This window comes from Camarhynchus parvulus, chromosome Z, assembly GCF_901933205.1.
Source record: "Camarhynchus parvulus chromosome Z, STF_HiC, whole genome shotgun sequence".
Lineage (NCBI taxonomy): Eukaryota > Metazoa > Chordata > Aves > Passeriformes > Thraupidae > Camarhynchus > Camarhynchus parvulus.
Window position 1 is genome coordinate 4,097,141 of NC_044601.1, and position 20,375 is coordinate 4,117,515.

General features: G+C 43.2%; 1 protein-coding gene across 5 annotated transcripts in view; it reads right to left on the minus strand.

Moving 5' to 3' along the window:
• PAM (peptidylglycine alpha-amidating monooxygenase) overlaps window positions 1–17,488 on the minus strand; it is a 114,357-nt gene extending 96,869 nt beyond the window's left edge. For all 5 annotated transcript variants that reach the window (XM_030969276.1, XM_030969275.1, XM_030969273.1 and 2 more), the window contains exon 1: window positions 17,389–17,488. The gene's annotated coding sequence lies outside the window, so the exon portion shown is untranslated. The remainder of the gene's footprint in view (window positions 1–17,388) is intronic.
• Window positions 17,489–20,375: the final 2,887 nt, after the last annotated feature.

Here is a 20,375-nt window from a genome sequence, read left to right on the forward strand (position 1 = left end):
GGGAATACTTAAATCAGCTGAACATACATAAGGCCATGGGTCCTGATGGGATGCACCCATGATTGCTACTCTTCACAATCTCTGATCAATCATGGCAATTGGGAAAGGTGCACAAGGACTGAGGGAATCATCTGTGAGGGCGAGTAGGAGCCCAGCGAGGTTGTGGAGAGTGTAACTTTGAAGAATTTCAAAATCCGTCTGGACACGGTCCTGGGCAACCTGCTTTAGGTGGTCCGGCTTGAGCCCACAGTGAGCTCCAAAGGTCCCTGCCAACCTTGACTGTTCTGTGATTCTGTAAAGAAAACTAATAGTTATTTTATCGGTCACTAGGTATTTTGAACTGGAAGAGGTACATGTGCAAACACAATGAGAAAACGTTAACTAGTTCTATGTAATTCATCCCATATGACTATACATATCTAAGAATAGTCCCCAGAATTATTCATATTATCTTAAACATCAAGTTTTGATTTTTCATTGATAGTTTTATTTGGTTTACATGCCCAAGTACTAGCAGTAAGGTGCCTGCAGGGGGGCTTCTGTGAGGACAGAATGTACCAAAAACACATAGTACCACACGACCAGAGCAGGACTAAGCCCTTCAGCCAGGAGGGTGGTGCCTCTGGGGAAGTTACAAAAATGTTGCACAGCAGAGTGTGAAAACCACAAGAGAGGGACAACCGCGCAGACACCAGGGACAGTGAAGAGAGGAGGAGGTGCTCCAAGCAGCAGGGCGTGCAGCCCCTGAAAAGCCTCACACTGAACCAGATAGAAGCTTGCAACCCATGAAAGACCCCACTGCAAAGCAGCTGGAGATGCCCTGAAGGAAGCTGCAGCCCACTGGGAGTCTATACTTCTGTATTTTCAATTGGCAATAAATCAAGTTCCTTTTCCTCAAGTTAATCTCTTTGCTCATGATGGTAACTGATGAGTGATCTCCCAGTCTTTTTAGCTTGGGCTGTTCCACTTATACTTTCTAAGCTCATCCGGTTGAGGAGGGAGAGTGAAAGAGCAGCTGAGTGAGGATCTGGCGAGGCCAGCCAAGGCCAACCCATACCATATCCCACGAAGATTTTAAAATAAACAGGCCATACTCAGTAAGTGATTGACACAACTGTTCAGACTCTGATTTCACCAAAGTGGTAATGCAGCTGTGAAACAAGGCAATTCACTTTTATATGTGACTATGCCAGTCTAGCATCAACTGAAATTTCAACTTGTAGCGCAGAACACTGTGGGAGGAGGGGACAGGGAGGACGGGGTGGGGACACCTTTGTAACCCGCTCCCTGCCTTCTAGAAAATTCCCTGTTCCCCGCTCCTTCATTGGACCTCTCCCCACTTTCCTATTGGCGTACCCCCAGTCACCCCACCTTGCGCCCTCCTCTGTACCCTTTCCCTAGTGGTTGAATTGTACCCCAACCCTGCCCCGTCCCACCCTGGTTTGGGGCTCAAGCACCCTGACACCGGTTCCCCTCAGCTGTGGCTGGACCCCGCTTTTCCCCTCCCTGCACCCTCAGACATCCCACTATTAAAGCCTGTCGGAACAGCACCGGTGCCTCGAGTCCTCCTTCTCTCTGGTTTTGCCATCAGATAAACACCCGGCACTGTGCGCGCGTGTAAGCGGCAGAGACGCTCCAGCGGGACCCAGCAAGGAGGGATCTGCCCGCGCCCACACAGAAACGGGGTCCCAGGCAAGGGACCCCGAAACCCGCAGAACACAGTCAGCAAGTGATAATTGCAACCCTTGACAGCTACTATCCATTCATTAAAAAACAAACACAAAAAAACCCCCAAAAAATCCGCAACTTCAAATAGAAGTAATAACCAGATATAACACTTGGAAAAGGTCTTACCTCAAAAAGCACCTGGTCTAAGCATCAGTTCCCTACTAATAAGTGAATATATGGTATTATAAATTGAGATCTTATATTCAAATAATGTATACACACATGCAATAACTCAGAAACTCTTCCTAAGCAAACGCCTGCAGGTTGTATGTAGGTCAAGTTGTCCTGACAGGGATAAGAAGATGAAATAAGACACAAATGTTGATCTACATGACTTAAACATCAACCAAAGAAAAGACTTAATGCTTGATGACAACCACAATAACTTTAAGACTGAGCCCTGCTGTGAATGTCCAGGTACATTGACCAACAGAACGAACATCACGACAATCTTATTAGAAAATACATTCCATTCTTTGGGAACATTTGCTCCTGAAAAAATCTAGTAACGCAAATACAAAAGTTCAGGTGCAGTTTTCAACAGTGGCCTTCTGAATTCAATGTAACAATAACTCCATATTAATTTCCCCAATTCACTTCTCAAGAAGAAAATACCACATGACAGAAGTAAATAAAATTGAGAGGAAGCAACAAAACTAATGAACTACTAAAAAATAGAAATACAAAACCCCATAATCTACAGAAAACCTGACCAATTCAGAAAAGCCAAAAACAGGTAGAAAAATATTTTTAACACATATTTTGAAGACATAACTGAGGAAGCTGAGAGCTACTTTTAAAATCACCAAAAAATGAAAAGTAGAAATAGAAAAAAAAAGGAGGAAAACCAAAACACTCTCAGAAATGTGGGAAACAGATAAAATTACCCTTCAGTAATATTATTTTTTAATAGGCAACTATTATAAATGTGACTGACAGAAAAAATAAAAGGAACCAAGAAGACCACAAGCACCAAAAGTAACAGTGCTAACATTCTGATACTTGTGAGGAGTATTGTCAAAATAACACTCCTTCTCCTCACAGACATAAAAGGTTTTGACAAGATCAGGTGATAGACAGAGTTATCTGAAATAAAAGCAATAAAGAATAAAGCTATCATTCCTTTAGTTTCTTCCCTCTCCCAGCTTCTTTGATATTCTAGAGAAAAAATGCATAAATTTCAAGTTGGAGAGTGCCTGTCTAGAGCAAGGGAGAGAGAAATTAATGAGAACAACTTTGAGAAAAATTTAGTCTGTAGTGGAAGTCTTTTTGGTTTTAAAAAATTGGTTTAAGAAATAAAAAAAATTGATACTGATTAAACAGAGAAATAGTACAATAATAATAGAATAAAAGTCCAAGTAAGAACCAAACAGAGAGGATGGGGACCTGGACTCCACCTTACTGATGGAGTAAATAACAGTGACCAAGGTGGCTTTAAGCCAAGGCTACTCCTTTTACTGGCTCATGTATTTGTCAAGATTACCAACAAACCTGAGTAAACCACAGACGGTATCTTATACTTCACTGCCAACATACTAAGAAACATGAACCCTGAAAAAATTTCTTAGCATATTTCAGTGAACACAAATTCTTCAAAAAGCACTCACATCTAACAAGATTATAATTTACAGCCTATTTTTTAATTGTATTGTGAACAAATATTCACTAAATGGATAGACAAAAGAGAATCTCAGGAGGAGAAATTATAGAGAATAGGGTAACTAATATCGAGATTATTTGTAGCAGCAAAACATTCAGATTACCCAAAGAAGATAGGAAACTGTACTTATGCAAACAAATACAGCTGTGTTTGACATTAATTAAATCATTAAATCCTTTCTGTTTGCAAGTTAAGGCCTCAGGTGGTATGTCTTCCAAAACCAGTCAAATCAAGGGAACATGCTTGGCCAAGGTCAGTTGCTCTTGATTCACTGTTAGGGTCTAACAGAAGATACTAGAGAACACTGGAAGTTCACATTGAGGTACCATCATCATGCAATCACTCCTCTCCCTGGAGGAGTGATGTGGCAACTGGAAAACCCCTGGCGCAGATTTTCAAAGTTACCTAAGCAACAATATTGGCTTGAGAGCACTTTGTTACTATTCCTATACTAAGCTCAGGTTTTATTTCACTTTATCTAAGAGCTCTAATACCAGTGCTGCTCACACTGGTAATGTATTTTTTTCCAACTTTCATGTTATGCAATTTAAGTACCAGACATGGCAATAAAGGAAGTACCTCAATGAAAATTGATTTCTCTAAACAGAGAGAGATACTATTCTATGCCTGTTAGATCAATTTCCTACCAAGCCAGAGTTCTGGATCTACAACAAGACCATTTGAGAAGCAAATCAAACCAAGAAGTATGAGTGAGACAGGAAAACATGTGACAAAGACAACAGCAAAACTAGCTAGTGAGACAACAATTCTGAAATATGAAAAAAGCAGCAAAGAAAAACCTAAATCTTTAAGTAGGACATGAAGGTTTAACTACTGTAGTAAAATACATTTTAAACAGAACTCAGAGAAGGAGTGACACAGTTCTCATGAGACATGCTTCATTTAAAGCGCTGATACTCATTTAAATCCTACAACAACTTACAGAAAGTTCCCAATTCTCAATGACATCCCTGCTCATAACATGTCACCACGTCTCCAACTACAGTGCACTCTAGCTCTACAGTTATAGGCTCATCTTGTTGTACAGCTCACAAGTTCCATATTGACAGCAGTACAAAGAAACAGTCCTCTCAAGTACGAGGTCATAACCAAAAATTAGTTATTAAGATTAGTTACAACTTATTTCTACTGAGAGGGAAGTACTTATATTTAGGGGAAGTAACAAAAAAAAGTAAATGTTTTAATCATCTTCTTGAAGCTTAAGGTTGCAAAACGGAATAAAGCATTCACACAATAAATCTACTGAGAACACTAGCAAGTTTTCTACTATTTCATTGTGTAAAAAGTGAAAGAACTGATGCTGGAAGCTAATTATTACTCCTAAGCAGCAAGAACTGGATAGGGACAAACCTTAGTAAAAGCCACTTGGGGAAGACTCAAGAAGCAAACATTTCCATAGATCAAAAATCCTCTCCCATAATCAAGCAATGCTATGAGTCTAAGCACAGACACTTGAGAGAAATTATGCCAGATCAAATCAAGTTTTCCAAAACAAATTGCTTCATGTTTGCGATTAATTTATGATCTAGCAGCTACTGCAAGAAATAGTCACAAGTAATCAACTGAACAGACAACTTCTTGCTACATTAGCCAACGACAAAATACACTTTTCAGCAGGCAAAAAGATGGTAAACAACAGTATCAAAACAAATAATTACTGGAGTGCACACACAGGCCCCACATGGCTATCCCAACAGTAGGAGTATATCCAACAAGTTGGTAAGACTTTTGTAGATGGCCAAAAAAAATTTACCAATTTTCTAACACACTGCTAGCTTTTATGCCTATCAAAAAATAAAACAAAGAGACTAAGTACATGTCACAGACATCTTTTATGGAAAATCCTTTCCTTAGGATTTTTCCTCCTGAGAAGCTGAAAGGCCCCAGGAACAAAATGTAAACATTATCTGCTGCTGTGGAATGCAACAGGTGGATCTGTGATTGGTCTCATGTGGTTGTTGCTAATTAATGGCCAATCACAGTCAGCTGGCTCGGACTCTCTGTCCGGGACAGAAGCCTTTGTTATTCATTCTTTCTTCTTCTGTTCTTAGCTAGCCTTCTGATGAAATCCTTTCTTCTATTTCTTTTAGTATAGTTTTAATATAATATATATCATAAAATAATATATCAAGCCTTCTGAAACGTGGAGTCAGATCCTTGTCTCTTCCCTCATCCTCGGACCCCTGTGAACACGGTCACATAATATAATAAGAAAAAAAAACAAGGTCAAGTGTAAATGGTGCATTTCTAAGCTTACATCTCCCAGCTGCCACAAAGTAAGTGTCTTAGAGGAGAAAACAGGACAAACTGTCCTGGGTAACAACATGTGCCTTTACTTTGGGCACAGCAATTCCCACTGTACAAGCAATTAACCCAAGAGAATAATGTTTCACTGACTGGACATCAAGAAATGTAGAATAAAAACTGCAGTGGAAAGCAACATCCTTTGAAACAGCTGAGCAAACCTTCCTAACCTATCAAAGAAAGGGAGGAGCAAGCAATACATTGAATTAATGGCTGTATCTATGGTGCTGCAAGAGCAATCTGCTTCACAAGTCTTTGTTCTGACTCTTGGGCTTACAAAGGTTTCACACTGTGGTCTGGGAAATGACAAGCAGATGACTGGATGATGCGTGGTAAACCTCACTGGGGTTTGGTGTATAAAAGCATTGCTTACTTAGCCATGAGACACATGTAGATGCCTACACTGCAAATCATGGTGAGCTGCTGCAGGAACACAATGCTGCTGCTCAGTTACCTAAGATATGTATTTCTGCAATAACCACTAGTGACGATGTGTCAGTTGAGTAGATTTTCCTAAGAAATCATGTAATTCAGGGATATTTGCCATCTACAAATGGAGACAAAATAAGAGGCAATCCTTGCTCCAGACAGACCATTCTAAATGTCTTTAAGAATACTTTCAAATAACAGAAGCAAGAAAAGCTGCCACAACAGTCTCAGGGAAAGATGGAGCACTCGGAGGTCTCAGGCCACACCTGACAGATACCATGCAGGGCCATTTCCAAAAGGCCAGGGCTTGTGTTAAATATTGGTGCTGGCAGACACATCTATAAGCACCTGACTGTATTGCTTACCTCCCCTGCCAAGGAGAAGGTCATTATGAAAGGCCTTCGCTTTTAAAATCAATGGTTAAGTATTCCCATTTGCATTAAATCAAATAAGGGTTGTCATTTCCAGGAGAAATGGTCCAGTTGCAGGATCGTGAACACCAGGTAACATGAGTTTATCACATATCCCTATCAATCTTGTGGAGCCAGTTTAATAAAGCATACTAAAAGACTTACCAAAAACCTGCTGTGAATTCTTCCACCTACCTGCCCTTTGGTGGGTTTGGCCAACAGTGCCAACAAGAGCATTACTAATTCTGAATAGGAGGGTGTGAGTCCAAGATTACAACACTTACAAACTACTCTCAGGTCATCACCACACAGAAACAGACACCAGGTTCCTGTCTGAGACCGAGGAGGGGGATGCACCTTGGTACTGGAAGGACAATCTTGTTTACAGTGATCCCTGCCAAGATACTGGCCCAGGTGCCAAGAACCTATGTCCTTAATTTCAGAACACTTTGCTAATACTCCTTAATACTTTCTACAACATGTACTTTGCAAAAATTATGCTTCCCATTGCTTCAAAAGAGAGCAGATGTGGGCACTCTCCCCGGGAATTCTCACAGTTACATTAACTCACAGCAACATCCCTTGGCAACCTGGGAGTGACAGTGATGCTCAGTCACACCTGGCCAGCATAGTTTTGGGCACAAAAACACTCTAGTGGGAACTAAAAGGCCAAAAGAGCTTATCAACATCCAAGGATAACTGCAAAGGGAGCCTTGAAAATGGAAATGTAGGGGAAGATCTCCATGCTCGGATGACCCTTGAAGAGATCGCTTTACCTTGCACTTGTTATGTACTACTGATCTCTTATAGAGCAAAGTAATTTTTATCAATGAGAGTTTTCAACTTTCTCTCATACAAACCAAAATGCTGAAACAACTTTGGTATGCTACAGTTAATAGAATAAGTCTATTCCACAGAAGAAAGAGATAATAACTCATTGCCCCTATGTGAAGAGCCAATTTAATTTCAATTCTCTCTCAACATGGTTGTCAGAAGCATGTGGAGGAGGGATTGCACACGTGCCATTTACAGGAGGCAACTAGGAGAAGATGGGAGAAAGCCTCGTCTCTGGGGTTACTTTGCCCGGCAACGATGTCATGTCCCACATGGGACAAGCAGGCAGCAGACCACCAGGGACACTGCACCCTCCAGAGGGTTCTCCAATAGATGGGAAAAGGTCTCCACCAATGGACTCCACCAGTGGAACACTGGAACACTGTGCCAGTGGTCTCCTGTCAGCAGGCAGACCATGGGAGGAGACAGGGGGCATAAAAATAACTGAGGCACAAGCTCTGGGGCTTTTTTGACTCAGGGCTTTCTATGTTGGGGCATTTGGTCTTGTCTTTTTGCCCAGGCTTGAGGTCTGCACATTACTTTGGCCCTAGCCCGATTTTGTCCTTTTTACCGTAGCTCCAGCCTGCCTTTTGGCTCTTTCGCCCTTGCCGGCCCTTACTCTCTCGCAAGTACTCGCCCTCCCTCTCGCTGGGCATTTGGCTGGACTCTGGCTGACCTCCGAGCCTTGTGGGCAGCCCGCGTCCCGCCCCACGCCTCGCCTGTCCCAGCCGCCGCCTGTCCTGCCTCCCTGTGCTCTGACCCACGCCCTGCCTGCTTCGTTCCTGCGCTCCTGCCTGCCTCTAGCCCCCTTCGCCGGTCCAGCCGGCCAGCACGATCCCCACCGCCATCCTGGCCAGCGTTCCGGGCCTCCCGCCCGAGCGCCGCCTCCCTCACGCACCGGTGTCCGGCTGCCCGCGGCCACGGGAGCTGCGCCTGTGGGGCCGGGCCTGTGGGGCTGTGCCTGTGGGGCCGTGCCTGTGCGGCTGTGCCTGTGGGGCCGCGCCTGTGGGGCTGTGCCTGTGGAGCCGGGCCTGTGGGGCGCTGTGGGGCTGTGCCTGTGGGGCCGGGCCTGTGGGGCCGGGCCTGTGGGGCCGGGCCTGTGGGGCCGGGCCTGTGGGGCCGGGCCTGTGGGGCTGTGCCTGTGGGGCTGTGCCTGTGGGGCCGGGCCTGTGGGGCCGGGCCTGTGGAGCTGTGCCTGTGGGGCTGCGCCTGTGGGGCCGCGCCTGTGGGGCCCGCCTGTGGGGCCGCGCCTGTGGGGCCGGGCCTGTGGGGCCGCTGTGGGGCTGTGCCTGTGGGGCTGTGCCTGTGGGGCTGTGCCTGTGGGGCCGCGCCTGTGGGGCCGTGCCTGTGGGGCCGTGCCTGTGGGGCCGTGCCTGTGGAGCTGTGCCTGTGGGGCTGTGCCTGTGGGGCCGCGCCTGTGGGGCCGCGCCTGTGGGGCCGCGCCTGTGGGGCCGCGCCGCTCCGAGAGCTGCGCAGGCTCCCCGGCAGCCAGCGGGCACACGCTCCCCGACACTTGGGGAGTCGGCACTCCCTGACTTCGGGGGGTAATGCCCGCTTTTTCTGTCTGTCTCCTCTTTTCCCCCATTATTTTTCATCTTCCTCCTTTTTCTGTCTTTTCTAGTCCTCTTTAGTAAGTCAACTCCCTCTTTTTTTTTGTTACCAATAAACGGTTCTCAGATACAATACTGTCTCCTTTGACTTATTTCCATCCTAGACCATATGTTTTTCTAAGAACTCCCCACAGTTCCCCACAGTGGAACATGACACACTACCAAGCTGTGAAACTTGTGACTTAAGGAAAATATGAAAGATAATTGTTATTCCTGAGAAAATTATATAGGAAATTCCTTATGGGAATTATAAGGTACTACTGAGGGACTACAGCATCTGTCACACGAGGAGAGGTGGGACTGTTTACAGCCTGAAGAGAAGGCCTGCTTAAGGTGGGGCAAAACCCAATCAATACACGTAAACAAAAGATTGTTCAGCATGGGATGAAAGCATGTCAGACTTTCCACAGCAGTGTACACTGACTAGAAAAGAGTCAGCAGGGATAAATTGAATCAGAAGAAATTCAACATGCAAAAATGAATACACTTGTTCATTATAAGACTGGTCAAGCATGGGGAAAGGCTGCCAAGAGGAGCTGTGGAGTCTCCATCCATAGAACTACTCAAAACCTGAATGAACACAGCCATATGAAACCTGATATAGCTGGTCCTGTTTAACTGAGGATAGAGTTACACTACATCATCTCCAAAAGTTCCCTGGGACCTCAACCACTCTGTATTAATCTCACAGGCAGAAAGCCGGGTGAGACAGTCAAAGAAAAGACAAAAATACCTTTTTTTGGTTGAAAAGAAACAAAACTGGAAATCACTGTTTAATTAACATTCTAGTAACTGTCATGTGTAATAAAAACTATGTTATATACTAACAGCTTTTATAGGAACAGCTAGGTTCTCCAAACTAGATACTACAGCAAATTAACTTCTGAAAGGAGTACAGTAAATTAACATTTGTAAAATGGTGATTAAAATACATTGACATTACAAACAACAGTAAACAAGCAGAAAGCAGTAAGTATTTCAAGTCAGGATAAAATGGATGCTTTCAAATCCAGCATAAATCCTTAATCTCTTCCATAATGAGATTGGAATGCTTATTACCATAAAATCCATCTCCTTAATTTGAGGTCAGGGTACAACATGCTCGCAAAAGGAATTAAAACCAACTGAATTTAACCAATCTGAATATAAATAATTAATGGAAAACTAAGGGATATAGCACAGAAGTCTGCAACAGAGCTAAGAATTAAAACAAACACTAGCTTTCCCACCTCCCTTTAAGTGGACTGCTGTAAGCAGGCAAGGCTGACTTGATCTGTTTTCAAATTCCTTTTCTTCACTCCAGATTTAGGGCACATGAGTGAGGTTCAGGGAGAACTCCACTAAAGCAAGCTGGCTTGTAAAGCAAAATAATCACTGACACCCTTGAAGAGTCACAAAGCAATAAGCATTGTTGTTATTCTTGATAAAACACTCAACTACAACCACCTTTAGTACCTGAAAAGATGTAAAGGCGCAGTTTCACAAAGTGTTAAATCATCTGGGAAGGGGTAGAGGGAGGAACCACAAATGACAGATGGGTATGTGCTTCTAAAAGAAAAGGCTATGGCTTCCTGAAAAGATGAGGATTAAAAAGGTAAGCATAACTGCATACCAGTTATGCTGATGCATGTTAATGAATCTCACAGAACAGAGCATTTGACTATTCTCAATAATTACTAATGTAATCCTTTAAATATGTTAGACATGAGAAGTAACACATTTACTGTGACATGGGCTAGTTGCATGACCCATTCCAGTCTTTGATTTTCTGTTCCACCTCACTTCACATTAGCCTGATTTTCAACCTTACAGTCTTTCCCTTCAGTTTTTCAGTCACTAGCTCATATAAGCTGATCTTCCATTGCAGTTGTCTTCCCTTGATCCATATCCCTGTCAGCCCAGCCCAAGAGTTCACAGTTTCTCCCTCTCCTACCAGGTGGTCCCAATGGTATCTACAGACACTACGTTTCTTTGCAGAGACTGAGCCCCATTTGCTCCCACAAACTGACCTTCAACGCAACTCTTCCCCTCCTTCCCAGTTCACCTACTTCTCTTTACATTCCCTTCTAGTCTCTGTTTGCACTCCTCTTATTGTCTTCATAGCAAAACTACACCTCAACCTTCAACTGGAAGACTTCAATATTCAGAAACTTGTCAATGTTACAGTCTGCAGACCACAGAAACTTACTGTGGGAAGTATCAGACAGCCTTCTAAGATGTCAAGGCTGACCAGCATCCCATGGTTTAGAAACGTACCATGGACCTACTGTTACTTACAAGTACACAAATTCACCCTATTTGCAATAAAGGTGCTTTATTTAAACTGAATCAAAGAGAAAAGAAAATTGAATAGATTCTGAGGTAAAAAAATAATTAGAAACAGAGTGGCAGAAAAATATATACATACATTATCTTAGCAAATTATAATATCTTTCTTCAATGAAACAAAAGATCATTCCCCAAAACAAAAGAAAATGCAGTGGAGCTGGCCAGAGGTGGGGAGATTAACTATTTTTTTATCCATACTACAACATGGGGGATTATTGAATGTGAGCAAAGTGGATTAGAAGATGTAAAAAAAAAGAACATCAAAACAATTCAAAATGAATGGTAAAACGAAGACAATTGAAACAAGGTTTCAAGTGCTAATTTCATTAACCTGTTTCATAAATATAGCCCTGTATTTGTATATCTGAACTTCCTCTGATTCAGCTTCATTCCTCTTCCTTGCACCCTATCACTGCTCCCCAGAGAGAGCAGATCCGTATCATCCGCTTCACTTCCTCCTTTGAGGAAGCTGCAGTCTGCAGTGAGGTCACATTCAGCCTTCTCTGTGCCAAGCTGAACCCAATAAGCTCTTAGTTTTCCCAGTATGTAATGAAACAAAGACAATCTGGACTTTTCAGCCCAACAACATGAAGCCTAAAAGTAAACATGACTGTTCTCTACACAGAAGTATATACAGAGAACAAAGCATGAATTAAGCTACTGAATGATGCTAAACAAGAACAATGAATACATATGAAGACTGTGAATAATTTAGATTGAAAATTAGATTGACATTTTTGAAACAAGCCAGAAAGGGTATGCTGTAGGCCCTAATTTTTAAGATGAGTAATTGTTTTATCAAATGGGTCGAAGGACATGACTTAGAGATCTGCAACAGAAAGCAAATGCAGCTAACACCCCCCCCTCCCCCCATTTTTATATGTGGGTGGAAGGAATAAGAGCAAAACAAATCTTCTGTAGTTCTGTAGTGGCCCTCTAGTGTTAACCTGGTCCTGTGCTCTAAAAAAAAAAAAAAAAAACACAAACCTTAAGTTCAATATAAATTCATTTCCTCATAATCCCTTTTTGTTGCCAAGTATGAAAGACCAATAATCCCTTTTTCATTCAAGTATGAAAACCTGAGGCATACACAACAGGGAAGACTGAAAGCAAGTCACTTGCAACATATGACCATCAGAAGAAAACTTTTTTTTTTGTTTATGTAACTCTGGATTAACCCTACACACTAGGGACTCTGACACAGAGACAGACAATTTTACAAAGACAAACCTTTGAGATACCATTGTTTTGTAGGGATTTCTACAGAAAAGTACTTGTATTAGTACACTAGGACCACAGATGTACAACAGCACAGACTAAAATACCAGAACAGGACTGAGACAACCAAGTGGAACCATAAGATCCAAAAAAGAATATTGATAACTGCGGAGTGGAACTGGGAGGCAGTGATGGAGTATGTGACCATACCACACTCATGGATCAGCAAATAGGATATGATTCAGCATCACCCTCAGCATTCTTTGTCCAAAGGGAAAATAAATGCAGCAAAGATCATGCAACATCATTACCAGGCAAGAATAAACCAAAACACACAGTGAGGATTTTGTAAACAGCATCCCTTTCTCCCTTGTCACTGCAAGTTATCATACAGACAAGATGGACATCTGTCCTGGTCCTCATAAATGTAGGACTGCAAAAGCAAGAGTATGAAAAGATGACAAAAATCTCATAGATTTCAAATACAAGTTTATGAAAATAATTTGTTCAAAAGCAGAAGTCATGTTTCCACCTATGCAGTGATCCATTGTGAGCTGCTGCACTTTAAACTCTCTTCTCATATGATGACATGCTCTGTTTGGCTATTGCAGAACCTTGGTATCTTAAACCAGAGCACTTGCTAAGTTACATCTGTCGCCTAAAATGCAGGAACTTCATCATTGCAGTATGAACAGCCGAGGTTATTATTTATTGCAAAGCACACTTTGTTCTTTGCGTACAAATGGTGGGTTCTGCTGAGTATTTTCACTGTCAATAAAACACTGATGGGTGGTGGGAAAGCAAGAAAACCCCTTCCTCTACAACGCATAGAAAGTGCTCACAGGGCTTGGAGTAGTGCTGCAACAGAGCTCTTCCAACTAATGACTGCTAAGTGTCTTCCTTAGAAACACACTGCCTGATCTTCACCTATTAAACAAATTGGAAAGTGTGCATTCTCCTGGCATCTCCTCACATACACTCTGTATGTATCCTTTCAGAGGCTAATATTCAATTTCATTCACATTCTCACACAGATTTGAAAGAGAATCTCTACCCATCTTACGTTTCTCAACACTAGTAATAATAAACCCCAACATTTCAGATGTATATCTGAAAAGCAGTGCTTCAAAAAACCACACTAACTAATTTTGCTTCCCATATATCCTACACGATTTTTGTGGGTACTTGTTCTTTGCTCACATGGTCCCAAGTTATATATCTCAAAATCCTACTTCATTTTACTTTATGCTTCCAGAATATTGTCATAACAAAACCGCTCCACAGTTGCACTCCCACATACCTTTAATACAAATTCACCTTGAAATATTTGTTTCATATAAGTTATAAAGTAACCCATAAAATTTGAGATCCTTTGAATAAAGTTTTTCAGATAAAACTTTTACATCTTTCTGCAGGAAAATGCTTTTAGTTGATTCAACATGCCTGAACAATTTATAAATAACACCCTCTCCTCCTTACCTTGGCCCATTGGAAGACGCTGAATTTGGGTACAGGCAAGACTGAGGGAAAATGAGAGTCCTTCACTTATCACAGAGAAATTAAGGGGGTTATTCAATAAGGATTATGTTGTAAATTCTCACTGTCTTTCTGCCGCCCTATGCATTTCAATTTTTTATGTCCCGACTGCCTTAGAAAGGAGATAAAAAACAAAAAAGAGGAGAAAAAGAAGGGGGGAAAGTGTGAAAGGGGGAGAAAAAGGTGAAAAGTGGTGAGGAAAAGCAAAACAGAGGGGGGAAAGCTGAAAAGGGGGGAGGTGACAGAAGAGGGGGAAGGCAATGAAAAGGGTATTGGGGAAAGAAAGAGTAAAAGAGGGGTAAAAGAAAAAAGAATAAAGGTAAAAAGGAGAGAGGAAGAAAAGGACCAAAAAAATAAAGGAGGAGGAGAAAAAAAGAGGGGAGTGGGACAGGAAAAAAGAGAGAAAAAAGGGAGGAAGAAGAGAGAAAAAAGGAGTAAAACACTTAGCTGTGCCTTGAAAAACACTTTGCATTCATTTAATTGGCTCAAGCTCTGAAGCATGAAGAAAACGTTTCTCAGTAGTTAGAGAATATCCAGTGTTTCTTTTGGCCACTTTAACATTAGATTGAACTTGGATGCCTTACACAGAGAACTTTTTTAAATTATTCAGGATATTTTGACTATACAGATTGTCATACCAGACCAGGCTGGTAAACCAGTCTAGCAACAATTTGCTCAGATCAGCCATCACTATATCTTGTTCGCAAGATTCAAGACTGAACAGAATATGGTAGATATTGTATAATCTACTCTTTTAAGTATTTAATCCTAATTGTTAGCGATTGTTTTAAAAGTATACACTACAAATACTTTTTCTAGCTTGTTTGGCTTCATTTGTGATACATTTCAAAACTCTGTCTGCAGAGTTTTGGATAGTAATACTGTAAACATCCCAGGAGATTTATTAATCTTACATATCACAAGCAATGGTCAGATCCAATTAAATAGATTAAATGGAAACCTGGCAAGTTATGAAATTCCTTTGTAGTCTTAATTGCAATTGTGCATTCCATCATTTTTGAGTGTGCAACATGAATACTTCTGTTAAGCTATAAAATGAGAACTTCAGAACAAATCCCAACCTCTTGGCACCTTTTGAGCCATCACTACATGTAAAACAGAAGGAATGCAATAAGAATCATCTTCAATAAGTATGCATTTTACAACAGAGTTCCTCTGGATTAACCTCTAAGGAATCAAGAAAAAACATCCTCTCTGACCATTTTGTGGTATCAGCCACATGCAGGGAAATAACCTCCCCAACAAGCAGATTCAATCCTATCTTGTATTATTTGACACTTGAGAGCCCCAAGACTCTCTCACTTGACAAGAAAACAGATAAAGCATCAAAATAGTGGGTTTCTATGTTGGATTGGATCTTTGAGATTACTTTAAGCTTGTTTGCACATACACTTGTGCAGACCTCTGCCTCCATATGTCAAAGGAAGTACCTTCTCTTGTCTACTTGCTAGCCCTTACCACCTAGATCTCTCATTTTCACCTGTCCCAACAGTGAGACCGCCACATCAAAGAAACCAACTGAGTACCTAAGCTCTAAATTCAATCCACTTTCCACTTTTTTTCTGCATGCACTAGCCAGCAAACTAGTCAGCCTCAGTCTTTCAGCAACGTTATTTCTGAAAACTAGCTCCTGAATTCAGATTTACAGTACAAGACAGACTCACGATTTCAGATCTACAGCACAGAACAGAAATATAAATAAGAATCCAACACATCAGTACTCAAAAAAATTAAGTTCAGTTAAAATTTTGGAATTAAACTGCTATTTTCTGAAAGCTATATATTCCTTTCCGATGTGTTTAATGTGAGAATCCCTGCAAAGACTGAAAAGGAGTGCCCCAAATCAAAAAGGAAACAAAACACCTGATTCCTATTAAGTGACAGATCACAGAGATTTTTGATATTAAAAACGCCTGTGGTCTTCTAAGAAGACTTTCAATTCCATGCCAAGTATTTTTTCTTTAATAAGCAGCTTAAAAATTCCAATTAATGCCAGTGATATATATATTTTTTTTTACTCCAATCTATAAGAACACTCATTGCAAGCATACAGCAGGCAATGTGACAGCAGTCTACAGTAAAACCTACCAACGTGTCAATGACAGCACCTCTGTGTTTGCAATCCGTAAGTCAGCTGCAGTACTGACCATGGCTTTACCATTGCCGAAGAGCTCTGGGACCTCCCCAGAGCACAGCAGTTCTCACAGCACAACCACGCTCTGGCAAGAGGACAGTCAAATGGCACATTTAAAAATATGTATGAATATACGTATTTAAAAATATGTATATTCATACATATACACATTTAAAAATATGTGTTAATCAATTTGGAAGAGATTGGCACACAAAGCATATATATTTTGATAGTAATGCCTGAAATTAATACATGAGTTTTAAAGGAACAGGATGAGGAGTGAAGGCTTACCAAAAGAAAAACCCAAAAAAACCCGAACAAAAATACAAACAAAAAAAGCCACTCCCAGGTTCCCAGGGACTATTGGGAACCATACGCTACTCTAAACAGCTGGAAGTCGAAACTAACAAAACGACAGCACTTGAATGCTTCCATGCTTCCCACGGCTGAATACCCAGAGCTGAAGAAATGACAGCGCCAGCGGGCCAGTGCCAAACTCCGGAGGGCCTCTGCCTCTCCGCATTCAGCCATGTTCCTACCACCGGCACGCCGCCGGGCCCTTTCAGCCAGACCCGATGACGAGCGGGAGGCACCGGCCCCGGGACGGCCCGGTTCGCTGCCCGCAGGGGCTCCTGCCGGCGGCGCCGGGCGTCGCGGAAACTTTGGCGGCGGGGAGCGCGCCGTGCCTCGGCCGTCCCGCGGAAGCTCGTCCCTCGGCTTCGCACAGGACACGCAGTCCCGGCGGGGAGAGCGGAGGCTCCGCCGCATCAACCCCCTCAGGCGGCGGCGGCCGTGCTCAGCAGGGGACAGGGAGGACGGGATGGGGCAACCCCCGCCTCCCAGCGCCGCAGCCGCCGCAGTCTGCAGCCAGCAAGGGAAGAGCTGCTCCCGGCACCCGCGCGGCCGCGGCCCCCGGCGGTGCGAAGCGGCCCCCGGGCGTCCGGGAACCCGCCCCGAGGCATCCGCGGGAGCCGCCGCCGCGTGTGTGCCCAGGCAGAGAGGCAGCGCCGAGCGCGGCCGGGCGAGTGTCCGGCCAAGGCGCGGCACCGGCACCGCCGCGGGGCTCGGAAGAATCACCGCAACTCACAGTACCCGCTGCTCGTCCCCTCCCTGCAGCCCTCGTGCCCGAGCGAATGCGGCGCAGGCGGAACTCACGGCAGAAAGGCGCGCCACACCGCTGACTCCCAGCCGCTGCCAGCAGCGACACCGACACCGACACCGACACCGGGGTCTGCCACCGCGACCCCCCTTCCTGCCCCGCCCCGGGACCGCCCCCCCTCGCGCCCCGCCCCGGCGCGGGGGACGCGGCGGCGCTCACGTCGGCCCGGTAGCTGCGCCGGGCTGTGCCGCTGGGAGGTGCTGTGCGAGCCCGCTGTGCTCTGATCCGCACCGGGTCGGGTTGGCAGCGGGGCCCGGTGGGTGTGCGGTCGCAGCAGAGGGGCTGGGGTTTGCAGGGCAAGGCCTGGAGCCCTCAGGGGAGGGTTCGGCGTTCTCAGTAATGGGGCTGGGGTTCACAGGGGAGGGTCTGGAGTCGGCACGAAACGGGCTCGGCGTCCGCTTGGAGGGGTCCGAGCCTTGAGAGCCGGCCGGGAGGGAACAAAGCGCCCCGTGCCCTCGGGCAGGGACGGGCTGGCGTGCGATCAGTCCCGGCGGATGAAGGCCTTAATGCCGGGAGAGGAAAGGCTGTGGTTGCGGGGTCGCAAGCGGTCGTCAGCGAATGGAGGGGAAGGCTCTGCAGACTTCTCTGCGGGGTGTAGGGGCGGGTGGCAGCGCCAGCTCAGGACCGCGGGGGCCGCGGCACGGTATCCTCCGAGAGATGGGTGCTGGGCACGGCACAAGGCGGATCCTGGTAACGAAGGATCCGAGGCGAGGGTGCCGATTGTGGTTGTAAGCTTGTCGAGAGCTTCAGCGTGCTTTAATGAAACCATGTTTTCCGTGAAATTGGTAACATAACAGCGAGCTGACGCTTGGGCATGTGTTACAGTGAGCTGTATCTCTACCACACGTAGCCACCGCCTGGGAGCCCTGTTCAACATCCCTTGCTGAGCAGGTTTGTGCGGAAGACCTTCAAGAGATTTATCTGCTGGGGTTAAATGGAAGAATTAGGGCCCAAATCTGTACTGTTTTTCATTTTGTGATGAAGTATTCGTTTATCAAACAGGACTGTCCTAATGCTCCTTAGAAATATAAAAAATATTTATGGTAAAACATAATTCTGCCACCCTCAGATTAAAATAACAGGTTTTTTTCTGAGTAGATCCACCAACTTTGTTATGACAACAAATCTGGGTAATTGGATTTGTGATGGATGTTTCAGTATTTCTAAAAAGGCTAGATCTGTTATTAAGACGGAACATTTGCCTCATTCATATAAAATGGAAAATGCAACACAAATTAATTCTTTGAAAGCTTATAAATATTTTTTTAAGTTAAAGTGCATCAGTAGAGTTCTGGCTTGGTCTTAATTGCCTGGTCCTTTTTCTTCAGAAGGTGAAAATCTGCTTTTGTGGGTCTGTAGGACATAGCAAGCAATTAGTGATTAATGTGTCCCAAAGATGCTTTCAGTCTTTGATGACAAGAAATACTAAGCTCTTTGAACAGAAATGGTGACTTACTGGCTTCAACTGATTTGCAGAGTCACACCAGCATTTTTTTGTAGAGCTCTTTGTCACATCAAGCCATCATCAAAGTTTGTTCCTTACATTATTGACTGGCTCATGAAAATGAGCACTGTAGGTGCAAACGCCCGGTCTAAGGATTCCAGGACTTGCCCTGAGCAAAGCACATGGTGCTCTGTGAAATAACAAATCAATAAACACCTGCTGCTGAGGCAGGAGCAACCCAAAGGCTTGCCCCCACCTTAAGCTCTGTATGGCATTAATGAAGGGTGCAGCTTTGCAGTCTCTGAGAAGGGGCTACATTCTGTTCTAGGAGTGTTTCCCCTGCTAGCTTCTCTTATGTAAATTCTTTAATTGGTGTAGATTAATATATTCTCAAAGTAATCTTTGCAAAGGAAAGCATGGACAAGAATTTGGAGGACCTCAAAATAGTCTTTAGCACGGGAATGTTCCATGAATTAGAAGGTCTTTTTATATGACAGTGCTAGGGGCCTATGAATTCAGTCCTTTTTCTAAGTGTGGAATATTTGGCTTACAGGTAGTAATAAAAAGAATCAAAGTATTTGGGGGGCAAAAAAGGAAAAGAGAAAAGCATTGAAAAGATATATTATCAACTCTTTGAAAAGAGACTGTGAAAGAGACTGACCTTGGGGCCTAGTAAGAGGCTTTAAAGTTTTCTTTCTGAATTTTGAAAGTTTTTTCTTCAAAATTAGAAAAAATTAATTACAATTTCAGCTTTTTATGACTACCTTTATATCAAAGTCGTTAACTTGAATAGAACCTGTCAAATCTACTAGTTTTATTTATGGTTAACATAGGGCAGTCTACCTTAGACTTCATGTTTAATGGCTCTCTATATCATTCTACTGAATTTTCCTCAATCTGCTCATACTGCTTTCATTAGTTCGAGAGCTGTTTTCATATTGCTTCACAAAGGCAATAAAAATGAATACAATAAAATGTGATTCTTAATTTTTGTCTCTTTATGAAATCTGAGACTTGGCTTACAGTGTCCTGTCCTTTCAATTTGAAAATTTCTTATGTAGAAAAACAAATTAACTCTTAAACTTTATTCTGTGACTTATGCTGTTACATCCTAGTGTGAAGCACTGAAAAATAAAAAAAAGCAAGCCTCACATCATGTAAAGTACTAGATTTCCTGTAAGACTGACTTCACTGAGTTGAAAAACTATTTCTCATCTTGCGTGACTGCATATCTACTTTTATAATAGCTTTGCGTGGGGAATAAAACTGTGGGGTTTTCTTTAGCTTGCCAGTCTTTTTATCTGCATTAGGTCCAAATTCAGCAAGGACTTGAATTTTAAGACTAGGTACATGTTAAAGCAATTGATTTCAGACCTTTGACATAAAAGTTACATAAAAAGATAAGATTGGTCTGTGGTTGTAATCTCATTATAAAGTACTCGGGCTTTCTTCTATACAGGAATGGACTTAATATACTAAGCTTTTGCATTGTGGCAAACTTATAGTGAAATTTTCACAGAATCACAGAATTTCCAGGTT